The following is a 9,923-nucleotide window of genomic DNA, read 5'->3' as shown; positions in this document are numbered from 1 at the left end:
AAGGCTTTTATCTTCGGCAGAGAACTTTGACGTTCTCGATGCCGGCTTCCGGCAAGCTTGTTGCCAGGAAGGCTTTTATCTTCAGCAGAGAACTTTGACGTTCTCGATGCCGGCTTCCGGCAAGCTTGTTGCCAGGAAGGCTTTTATCTTCGGCAGAGAACTTTGACGTTCTCGATGCCGGCTTCCGGCAAGCTTGTTGCCAGGAAGGCTTTTATCTTCGGCAGAGAACTTTGACGTTCTCGATGCCGGCTTCCGGCAAGCTTGTTGCCAAGAAGGCTTATGGAGAAGAACGTCGTCGTTCTTGACACCGGCTCCCGGCAAGATCGTTGCCCGAAAGGCTTATGGCGAAGAACTTCGTCGTTCTTGACACCGGCTCCCGGCAAGATCGTTGTCGGAAAGGCTTATGGCGAAGAACTTCGTCGTTCTTGACACCGGCTCCCGGCAAGATCGTTGCCAGAAAGGCTTATGGCGAAGAACTTCGTCGTTCTTGACACCGGCTCCCGGCAAGATCGTTGCCGGAAAGGCTTATGGCGAAGAACTTCGTCGTTCTTGACACCGGCTCCCGGCAAGATCGTTGCCGGAAAGGCTTATGGCAAAGAACTTCGTCGTTCTTGACACCGAAAAGATTGGTCCTAGGGGCGTTGCCAGCCCCCGGGCCATAACTGCTTTTAAACATGACAAGTGATTAGCATCTGAAGTGCACTTAACTCGCTTGCAAATTTTGGCTTTTGCTGCATATTCCCTATGCCTGCTGGAATGCTTTCCGGTGCGTACGATCCAGCCAGCAGCGCTTGAGGGAACGGGCCCTTAGCGGCTATTCGGGAACATCGCCTCCCGGAAAGGTTTACCTTCTTGGTTCTAGCGCAACCGCACAAGTTGCCGAGCGGACTCGAGGCAACATGGAGCGCAACTAGCCCCGAGAAGGCTCCTTGGCATACAGGTCTATGCAGAAATCTCAAATAAATAGTGCATGCTATCTTCCTGTTCAACCTCTCTTTGTACGTCCACCCTACGCTTTCTTGGGAAACTTGCCGGTGCAGGCACCCTTGCCGCGAGCGCCGAGTGCGGAACTTCAGCAGCCTGCTGGCAGGGTCGCTACCGACAAGCAACCTTGTCGCAACTAGTTGCAGCTCACTTAAGTTGTTGAGCGGACTCGAAACAAAGTAAGGGCACTAGCGGCTCACTTAAGTTGCTGAGCGGACTCGAAGCAAAGTAAGGGCGCTAGCAGCTCACTTAAGTTGTTGAGCGGACTCGAAACAGAGTAAGGGCGCAACTAGCTACGAGTTGATTCCTCCGCGCACAGGTTTTCCATACAAAGAACAAGATCTCCAAGGCGGATAACCTTATATAGAAAGGAAATATCTAAAGTTTCGCACGACTTAGATTTTCTGTTGCCGCACTGGCGTCGTTCTTTTGCTCGCCCGCTTCTTAGGAGCCATGACGATGAAGAACAGCTGAGCCTTGACGTGGACGGAACAGCTGCCGCCGAACCCCCTACCTGGCGCGCCAAAGATGTCGGGGAGGCTGATCCACCAACACCTATGGGGACAGGGCCCCTTTCGGTTCGGAGGGAGGCGGAGGTTGCACAAAGAGCGTATCGAGGCGGTACACGCGAGCGGTTTTACCCAGCTTCGGGCCGCACGGATGCGTAAAACCCTACTGCTGCTTGTTTGTGTGTATTGAATTCTTTCTCAGGAGCGATGGACGCTGCCAGACTGAGCGTGGGAGTGTTTTTGGTGTTTTGGATGAGCCGAATTGGCCGAACCCCCTCTACGTTGCGCCTGGGCCTCCTTTTATATTCTCAAGGGGTCACCGACAGGTGGCAACGTAGACGAGAGGGGTAGAAATGGAAAAAGAATGCGGTAGCTGCACCTACCGCTACTGTAGACACAGTGCACCCTACCTAATTCTGACGGCAGGGGACAAGAGCATTGAATGTCTATCTGAGTTGCCTAAACAGTGCAAAAAGTGACCGTTAGGAGCACCACCGTTTGCCACGATGGCCTTCTCTTCATCTCCGCTTGCCACCACGTACCCCTGGCTGCACAGGCTCCCGCCACGCGCCCCCTGAGGAAGCCTCATGGCGACACGCGGGTGGGTGCGCTGGAGCGTGGGTACAGAGTGGCAACTGGCCCCCGACAAGTACCTTGCCGAGGTCGTCATCTTGCCGCGTCCGGAAGCTTGTCGCTCGCCGGATCTTGCCGGGACGCAGGGCGCGTCGCGGCAAGCTTCTTGAAGTGCCGTGGTTGGCCTTCCCGGCAAGCTCCTCTTGCCGGGGCCTTGTCTCTTCCCGGCAAGCTCCTCTTGCCGGGGCCTTGTCTCTTCATCTTGAATGCTTTGTTCTTGAATGGTTCCAAGGGAACCCACGGAGGGTCTTGGCGGTCACCCGGCAAGCCTTGCCGCGGGGTGCTACAACTGCCCGTGCACGAGTTCGGGATACTAGGGTACCCCTACTCTAGTACACCGACAGCCGTGGTGGTGGACGGGTGACTTATCTGTGGTGTTGTAAACCGGCACAGACGGGTGAGCCGGCTGGATTGTTGTAGACTGAGCCACAGAGGCGGCGGTTTGCACACACATTTGTTGAACAATGCGGTATGGTTGGAGGCTGGCGCTTGATAATATTGGCGCGAGTTTTATATCCGTGACATAACGATCATTCTCGCAGTGAACAATTGTTCTGCATAAACGATATTGTAGACCAAGACAAAGATAAACTGTTTTTTGACAAAAACAATATGTGCTAACAAAACAAACTTGAATGGATATCACCTGATTTGTCCAAAAGCTACAACAGGGACCAGTGAGCAGGGGCGGTTTCAACAAAGCTTACCGGTGACTCAATACAGCCCCAATGGCTCAACGCGGCCCCGACGGCTCTCGCACTTCCAAGTCAGTAGCTCCGCACACTTCATGGCTCATTTTTTTACGAGGAACCGAAAATCCATGGGTGATGCCCTCCACGTGAGCCACAGAGTGACCTTGCTTTGGAACTTATATCATCTGACACTGTCTCTTGCATCAACCAGCAGGAGCAGCACATCAAACTTGGGTGTCTTGTATAATCAACCAAAGTAGTTCCCCTTAATTCTCCATAATTATTTCAATATTGCATGCCCATCTTTTGTTTGATTGCACCAGGTCCTCATGAGGACGCTTCTCCTCTAGTCTTGAGGTAATAATCACAAATAAACAATGCCCTCCAGATGACACTCCATGATTGATGTCTAATCCTTGGCAACTTGCAACACTGCATCGACGTCAGTAACTCGCACGGTACGGAACGACGCGACAACGGCAGGTTGAAGCAGAAGCGAAAGTGCAGCGGTTCCCTGGCGCGGTACGCCGACTAGGCGGAGGCAATGCGAGGGCCGGCGCAAGCAGCTCTCGGCTGAGGACATGCCGGCTTGCCGACGCCGGAGGAGGCGACTCGCCGCGAGGTGCGAGGTGCGGTAGCGGCTGGTCCAGTCGAGGGTAGAGGTACGCACGGTGGAGAGAGGCGCAGCGGCGGCTTGCGGCCGCAGAGACTACAGCAGCTCAGCCTGGAGATGGCCGAGGAGGTGGGTTGAAGCAGAGGTGACCGCGACAACGGGGCCGGATAGTGGCTCGTATGCAGCCATAATACAGGCGGCAAGCCGGTTTGGGGCGGGCGGCCCGAAGTGGATAGAGAACCACCCGCCGGGGGTCGTCTCAGAGCAGAGTGGAAAGCCAACGCGGTGGCAGCATGGCGGAGCCATAATTTAGATTAGGGCCGCAGGAGTGAGGTAACCCGGCGACTCGGCGTTGGACGACCTGCAGAAGCGGCTCATGCCGCAATGGCGAAGGCAACTTGAAGAGGCGGCAGACGCGCCAGTGACGGAGACGGCATGGCTGACTTGAAGCTCGATAGCGAAGGCGGCTTAGCGCAGCGCGAGGAGAAGCCATGGCGGCTCAGCATAGGAGACAACGGCGGCTCATCAGCAGGTGGCTCGGTGACTGTAACAAGGGCGCTCCGGTGGGTCGACGAAGTGCGGCCGCGACAGCGGCACGTTGGAGAGGCGTGACCGTAGCCAGTTCAGCATGGCCACTCGGAGGAGGACCTGCGAGGCAAAGCGGGTCAACAGAGACGGCAGCTCACGTCCTTCAGGCTATACGTATGAGTTGACTATTAAATCCTTCCTAAAAGTACATGCGTGTACAATAGCTGTACTAGTTGATGTCTCTTTCAGGTTTTGTTTTTGCATTGATCAACACTTGGACCCTTGATTCCTGTGCGTGTGCTAGGTTGATCCGAAAACTTTATGGGACTAAATCAACTATCTTGATCGCTGCTGTACCAACAGATGTGCTAGGTTGATCCGAAAACTTTATGGGACTGAATCAACTGTCTTGATCGCCACTGTACCAACATATGGTGCTTGTGACATGTGTTTTTGCTGTGTTTGATTACCTCGAACTTGGACAACTGCATGTAGAGCAGCAAACACAACCCGGCGAATCAGACACAGCGGCTAGATTTGACAACGGCACAGTTGAAGTTCGAGTCGGCCTTGGTGTATTGCTGTAGTATGATCGCTGCAGCGGAAAATCCAATCGATCTCAGCGACCGGTGGCGGTGCTTTGTAGACATCTCGGCGGAATAGTAAAGACGCTGCGGCCTTAAGCGACGTCCACGCATAGTGGATCCTATCCTGGCCTCGTGCAACTGCAGCATCAACATACATAACATCTCTCAAATCGTGTACTGCCGGCTCGAAAAGTTTTTATCGCCGATATGATCATCAAAACAATGAATTTACCGATTCTTCTTCATCCGACGAATTACAATCTTCTTGATTCTTGAGATAGATCCCTCCAAGAACTCATCACCATCGTGCCCAGGCCCCACGGTGGGCGCCAACTATCATGGAATTGTCACGGCAGATGTCCTAGTGTGAGGACTTAGTCGTGAGGCCAACACATCTATATGGTAGCTTGAGAGGGGTTGATCGGAATCGAGAGACGCAGCACAAGACAAGGATTTAGACAGCTTCGGGCCCCGGGAAACATCATCCGGTAACAACCCTACATGCTGTTTGTGGCTAGGTCTTATCATCATCATGAGGGAGTCGCCATCTCTCCGGCTCTCCTAGTTATGTCTAGCCTTAACGATTATTTTCTTACTTGTCCCTCTTGGGGTGCCCTGCCGCTGCTTATATATGTTGAAGGGGCGGGTTACATGACTAGTCCTAATAGGATTAGGATTACTCTATTACAAGTGGAGTCCTAGTCTTGCTTCCTTTGTAGGAGAATATTCCTTATGGCTTTCTCTAAAGCCGGCCCACCATCATACGAACTGGCATACTGGGCCTTGGGCCTCGTCGTCCGTCTGATCCGCCCGCCGGGTTACTAATGAGTCGCTAAGATCGGGCGGGTTATCCGTGAGTCGTCAAGTTTCGGGCGGGTCACCAGTGAGTCGCCAAGAACCAGCCGGGTCATAATTCCGTCCGGGTCATACCGCGGGGTATATCCCCGACACTCACTGATCATCGGGCAAGTCAATCAAAGTCCATACTTTGTTCTCATACATGGATCCCATCTCAGATTCCATGGCCTTAAGCCATTTTGTGGATTCTGGGCTCATCATCGCTTCCTCATAGTTTGTAGGTTCGTCATGGTCTAGTAACATGACTTCCAGAACAGGATTACGATACCACTCTGGTGCAGAACATACTCTGGTTTACCTACGAGGTTCGATAGTAACTTGATCTGAAGTTTCATGATCATCATCATTAACTTCCTCACTAATTGGTGTAGGCATCACTGGAACTAATTTCTGTGATGAACTACTTTCCAATTTGGGAGAAGGTACAATTACCTCATCAAGTTATACTTTTCTCCCACTCACTTCTTTTAAGAGAAACTCCTTCTCTAGAAAGGATCCACTCTTAGCAACAAAGATCTTGCCTTCGGATCTATGATAGAAGATGTACCCAACAGTTTCTTTTGGGTATCCTATGAAGACGCACTTATCCGTTTTGGGTTTGAGCTTATCAGGCTGAAACTTTTTCACATAAGCATCGCAACCCCAAACTTTAAGAAACGACAACTTAGGTTTCTTGCTAAACCACAGTTCTTATGGTGTCGTCTCAACGGATTTAGATGGTGCCCTATTTAACGTGAATGCAGCTGTCTCTAATGCATAACCCCAAAACGATAGTGGTAAATCGGTAAGAGACATCATAGATTGCATCATATCTAATAAAGTACGGTTATGACGTTCAGACACACCATTACGCTGTGGTGTTCCAGATGGCGTGAGTTGCAAAACTATTTCACATTGGTTCAAATGAATACCAAACTCGTAACTCAAATATTTGCCTCCGCGATCAGATCGTAGAAACTTTATTTTCTTCTTATGATGATTTTCCACTTCACTCCAAAATTCTTTGAACTATTCAAATGTTTCAAACTTATGTTTCATTAAGTAGATATACCCATATCTTCTCAAATCATCTATGAAGGTCAGAAAATAACGATACCCGCCGCGAGCCTCAACACTCATCGAACTACATACATCGGTATGTATTATTTCCAATAAGTCAGTGGCTCGCTCCATTGTTCCGGAGAACGGAGTCTTAGTCATCTTGCCCATGAGGCATGGTTCGCAATCATCAAGTGATTCATAATCAAGTGATTCCAAAAGCCCATCAACACGGAGTTTCTTCATGCGCTTTACACTAATATGACCTAAACAGCAGTGCCACAAATAAGTTGCAATATCATTATTAACTTTGCATCTTTTGGCATCAATATTATGTGTATCACTGTGATCAATATTCAGTAAACCATTTACATTGGATGTAAGACCATAGAAGGTTTTATTCATGTAAACAGAACAACAATTATTCTCTGACTTAAATGAATAACCATATCGCAATAAACATGATCCAATCATATTTATACTCAACACAGACACCAAATAACATTTATTTAGTACCAATACTAATCCCGAAGGTAGAGGGAGTATGCGATGGTGATCTTATCAACCTTGGAATCACTTCCAACACACATCGTCACCTCACCCTCAACTAGTCTCTGTTCATTTTGTAACTCCTGTTTCAAGTTACTAATCATAGCAACTGAACCAGTATCAAATACCCAGGTGCTACTATGAACACTAGTAAAGTACACATCAATAACATGTATATCATATATACTTTTTGTTCACTTTGCTATCCTTCTTATCCGCCAAGTATTTGGGGTAGTTCCGCTTCGAGTGACCATTTCCTTTGCTGTAAAAGCACTCCGTTTCAGGCTTGGGTCTAGCTTTGGGCTTCTTCATGGGAGTGGCAACTTGCTTGCCATTCTTCTTGAAGTTCTCTTTCTTTCCTTTGCCCTTTTACTTGAAAATAGTGGTCTTGTCAACCATCAACATTTGATGCTTTTCTTAATTTCTACCTTCGTTGATTTCAGCATCACGAAGAGCTCGGGAATTGTTTTCATCATCCCTTGCATATTATAGTTCATCAGGAGGTCTAGTAACTTGGCGATAGTGACTAGAGAACTCTGTCAATCACTATCTTATCTGAAAGAATAACTCCCACTTGATTCAAGTGATTGTAGCACTCAGACATTCTGAGCACATGCTCACTGGTTGAGCTATTCTGCTCCATCTTGTAGGCAAAGTACTTTGTCAGAGGTCTTATACCTCTTGACATGGGCATGAGTCTGAAATACCAATTTCAGCTCTTGGAACATCTCATATGCTCCATGGCGTTCAAAACGTTTTTGAAATCCCGCTTAGATAGACATCCCTCTAATCATCTAAGTGATCAAGTGATCCATATCAACTAAACCATGTCAGATCATCACGTGAGATGGAGTAGTTTTCAATGCTGAACATCACTATGTTGATCATATCTACTATATGATTCACGCTCGACCTTTCGGTCTCAGTGTTTCGAGGCCATATCTGCATATGCTAGGCTCATCAAGTTTAACCCGAGTATTCCGCGTGTGCAAAACTGGCTTGCACCCGTTGTATGTGAACGTAGAGCTTATCACACCCGATCATCACGTGGTGTCTCGGCACGACGAACTGTAGCAATGGTGCATACTCAGGGAGAACACTTGTACCTTGAAATTTAGTGAGAGATCATCTTATAATGCTACCGCCGAACTAAGCAAAATAAGATGCATAAAGGATAAGCATCACATGCAATCAAATATAAGTGATATGATGCTACGTCTTGAGCTTGCGTTGGTTTTCCCCGATGAGGAAGGGATGATGCAGCAGAGTAGCGTAAGTATTTCCCTCAGTTTTTTAGAACCAAGGTATCAATCCAGTAGGAGCCCACACTCAAGTCCCTCGTACCTGCACAAAGCGATAGCTACTCGCAGCCAACGCGATTAGGGGTTGTCAAGCCCTTCACGGTCACTTACGAGAGTGAGATATGATAGATATAATATTTTTGGTATTTTTGATATAAACATGCAAAGTAAAAAGTAAAGGCAAAGTAAAAAAGCAAAACAATATTAAAGTGATGGAGATTGATATGACGAGAATAGACCCGGGGTCCATAGGTTTCTCTAGTGGCTTCTCTCAAGAGCATAAGTATTCTACGGTGGGTGAACAAATTACTGTTGAGCAAGTGATAGAATTGAGAATAATTATGAGAATATCTAGGCATGATCATGTATATAGGTGAGGGAGTCCTGGATTAGGGGGTGTTCGGATAGCCGAACTATACCTTCAAGCCGGACTCCTGGACTATGAAGATACAAGATTGAAGACTCTGTCCCGTGTCCGGAAGGGACTTTCCTTGGCGTGGAAGGCAAGCTTGGCGATACGGATGTTCAGATCTCCTACCATTGTAACCGACTCTATGTAACCCTAACCCTATCTGGTGTCAATATAAACCGGAGGGTTTTAGTCCGTAGGACAACATACACATCAACAATCATACCATAGGCTAGCTTCTAGGGTTTAGCCTCTCTGATCTCGTGGTAGATCAACTCTTGTAATACCCATACCATCAATATTAATCAAGCATGACATAGGGTTTTACCTCCATCGAGAGGGCCCAAACCTGGGTAAAACTTCGTGTCCCCTGCCTCCTGTTACCATCCGGCCTAGACGCACAGTTCGGGACCCCCTACCCGAGATCCGCCGGTTTTGACACCGACATTGGTGCTTTCATTGAGAGTTCCTCTGTGCTGTCGCCATCAGGCCCGATGGCTCGTACGATCATCAATGGCGATGTAGTCCAGGGTGAGACCTTCCTCCCTGGACAGATCTTCGTCTTTGGCGGCTTTGCACTGCGGGCCGATTCACTTGGCCATCTAGAGCAGATTGAAAGCTACGCCCCTGGCCGTCAGGTCAGATTCGGAAGTTTAAACTACACGGCCGACATCCGTGGGGACTTGATCTTCGAAGGATTCGAACCACTGCCGAGCGTGCCGCTCTATCACGACGAGCATGATCTAGCTCTGCCGCCGAACAGAGCCCTGGAGGCTGCACCTGCATCGGCTCCGGCTCCTAGTTCGGAGCCGACCGCGCCGATCGAGGATGGACAGTTGGACGCCGCCTCGGGGGCTGCGATCCCAACGGCGGTTGAGCCGAACACCAGCCCCGTACTCTACAAGACTCGTGACTCCATGGAGCCGGATTCTTCTCCGGACTCGTAACTCCATGGAGCCGAGCGAATCCGATTGGGAGCCAATCATGGAGTTCACGGTCGCGGACGTCTTTCAGCACTCGCCTTTCGGCGATATCCTGAAATCACTGAAGTCTCTCTCTTTTTTGGGAGAGCCCTGGCCGGACTACGGTCAGCAAGGTTGGGGTACGGATGATGAAGAAATTCAAAACCCACCCACCACCCACTTTGTAGCCACCGTCGACAACTTAACCGACATGCTCGACTTCGACTCCGAAGACATCGACGGTATGGACGCCAATGAAG

The sequence above is a fragment of the Triticum dicoccoides genome, chromosome 5A (assembly GCF_002162155.2).
Source record: "Triticum dicoccoides isolate Atlit2015 ecotype Zavitan chromosome 5A, WEW_v2.0, whole genome shotgun sequence".
NCBI classification, from domain to species: Eukaryota; Viridiplantae; Streptophyta; class Magnoliopsida; order Poales; family Poaceae; genus Triticum; species Triticum dicoccoides.
Note: the sequence above shows the minus strand (reverse complement) of the source record.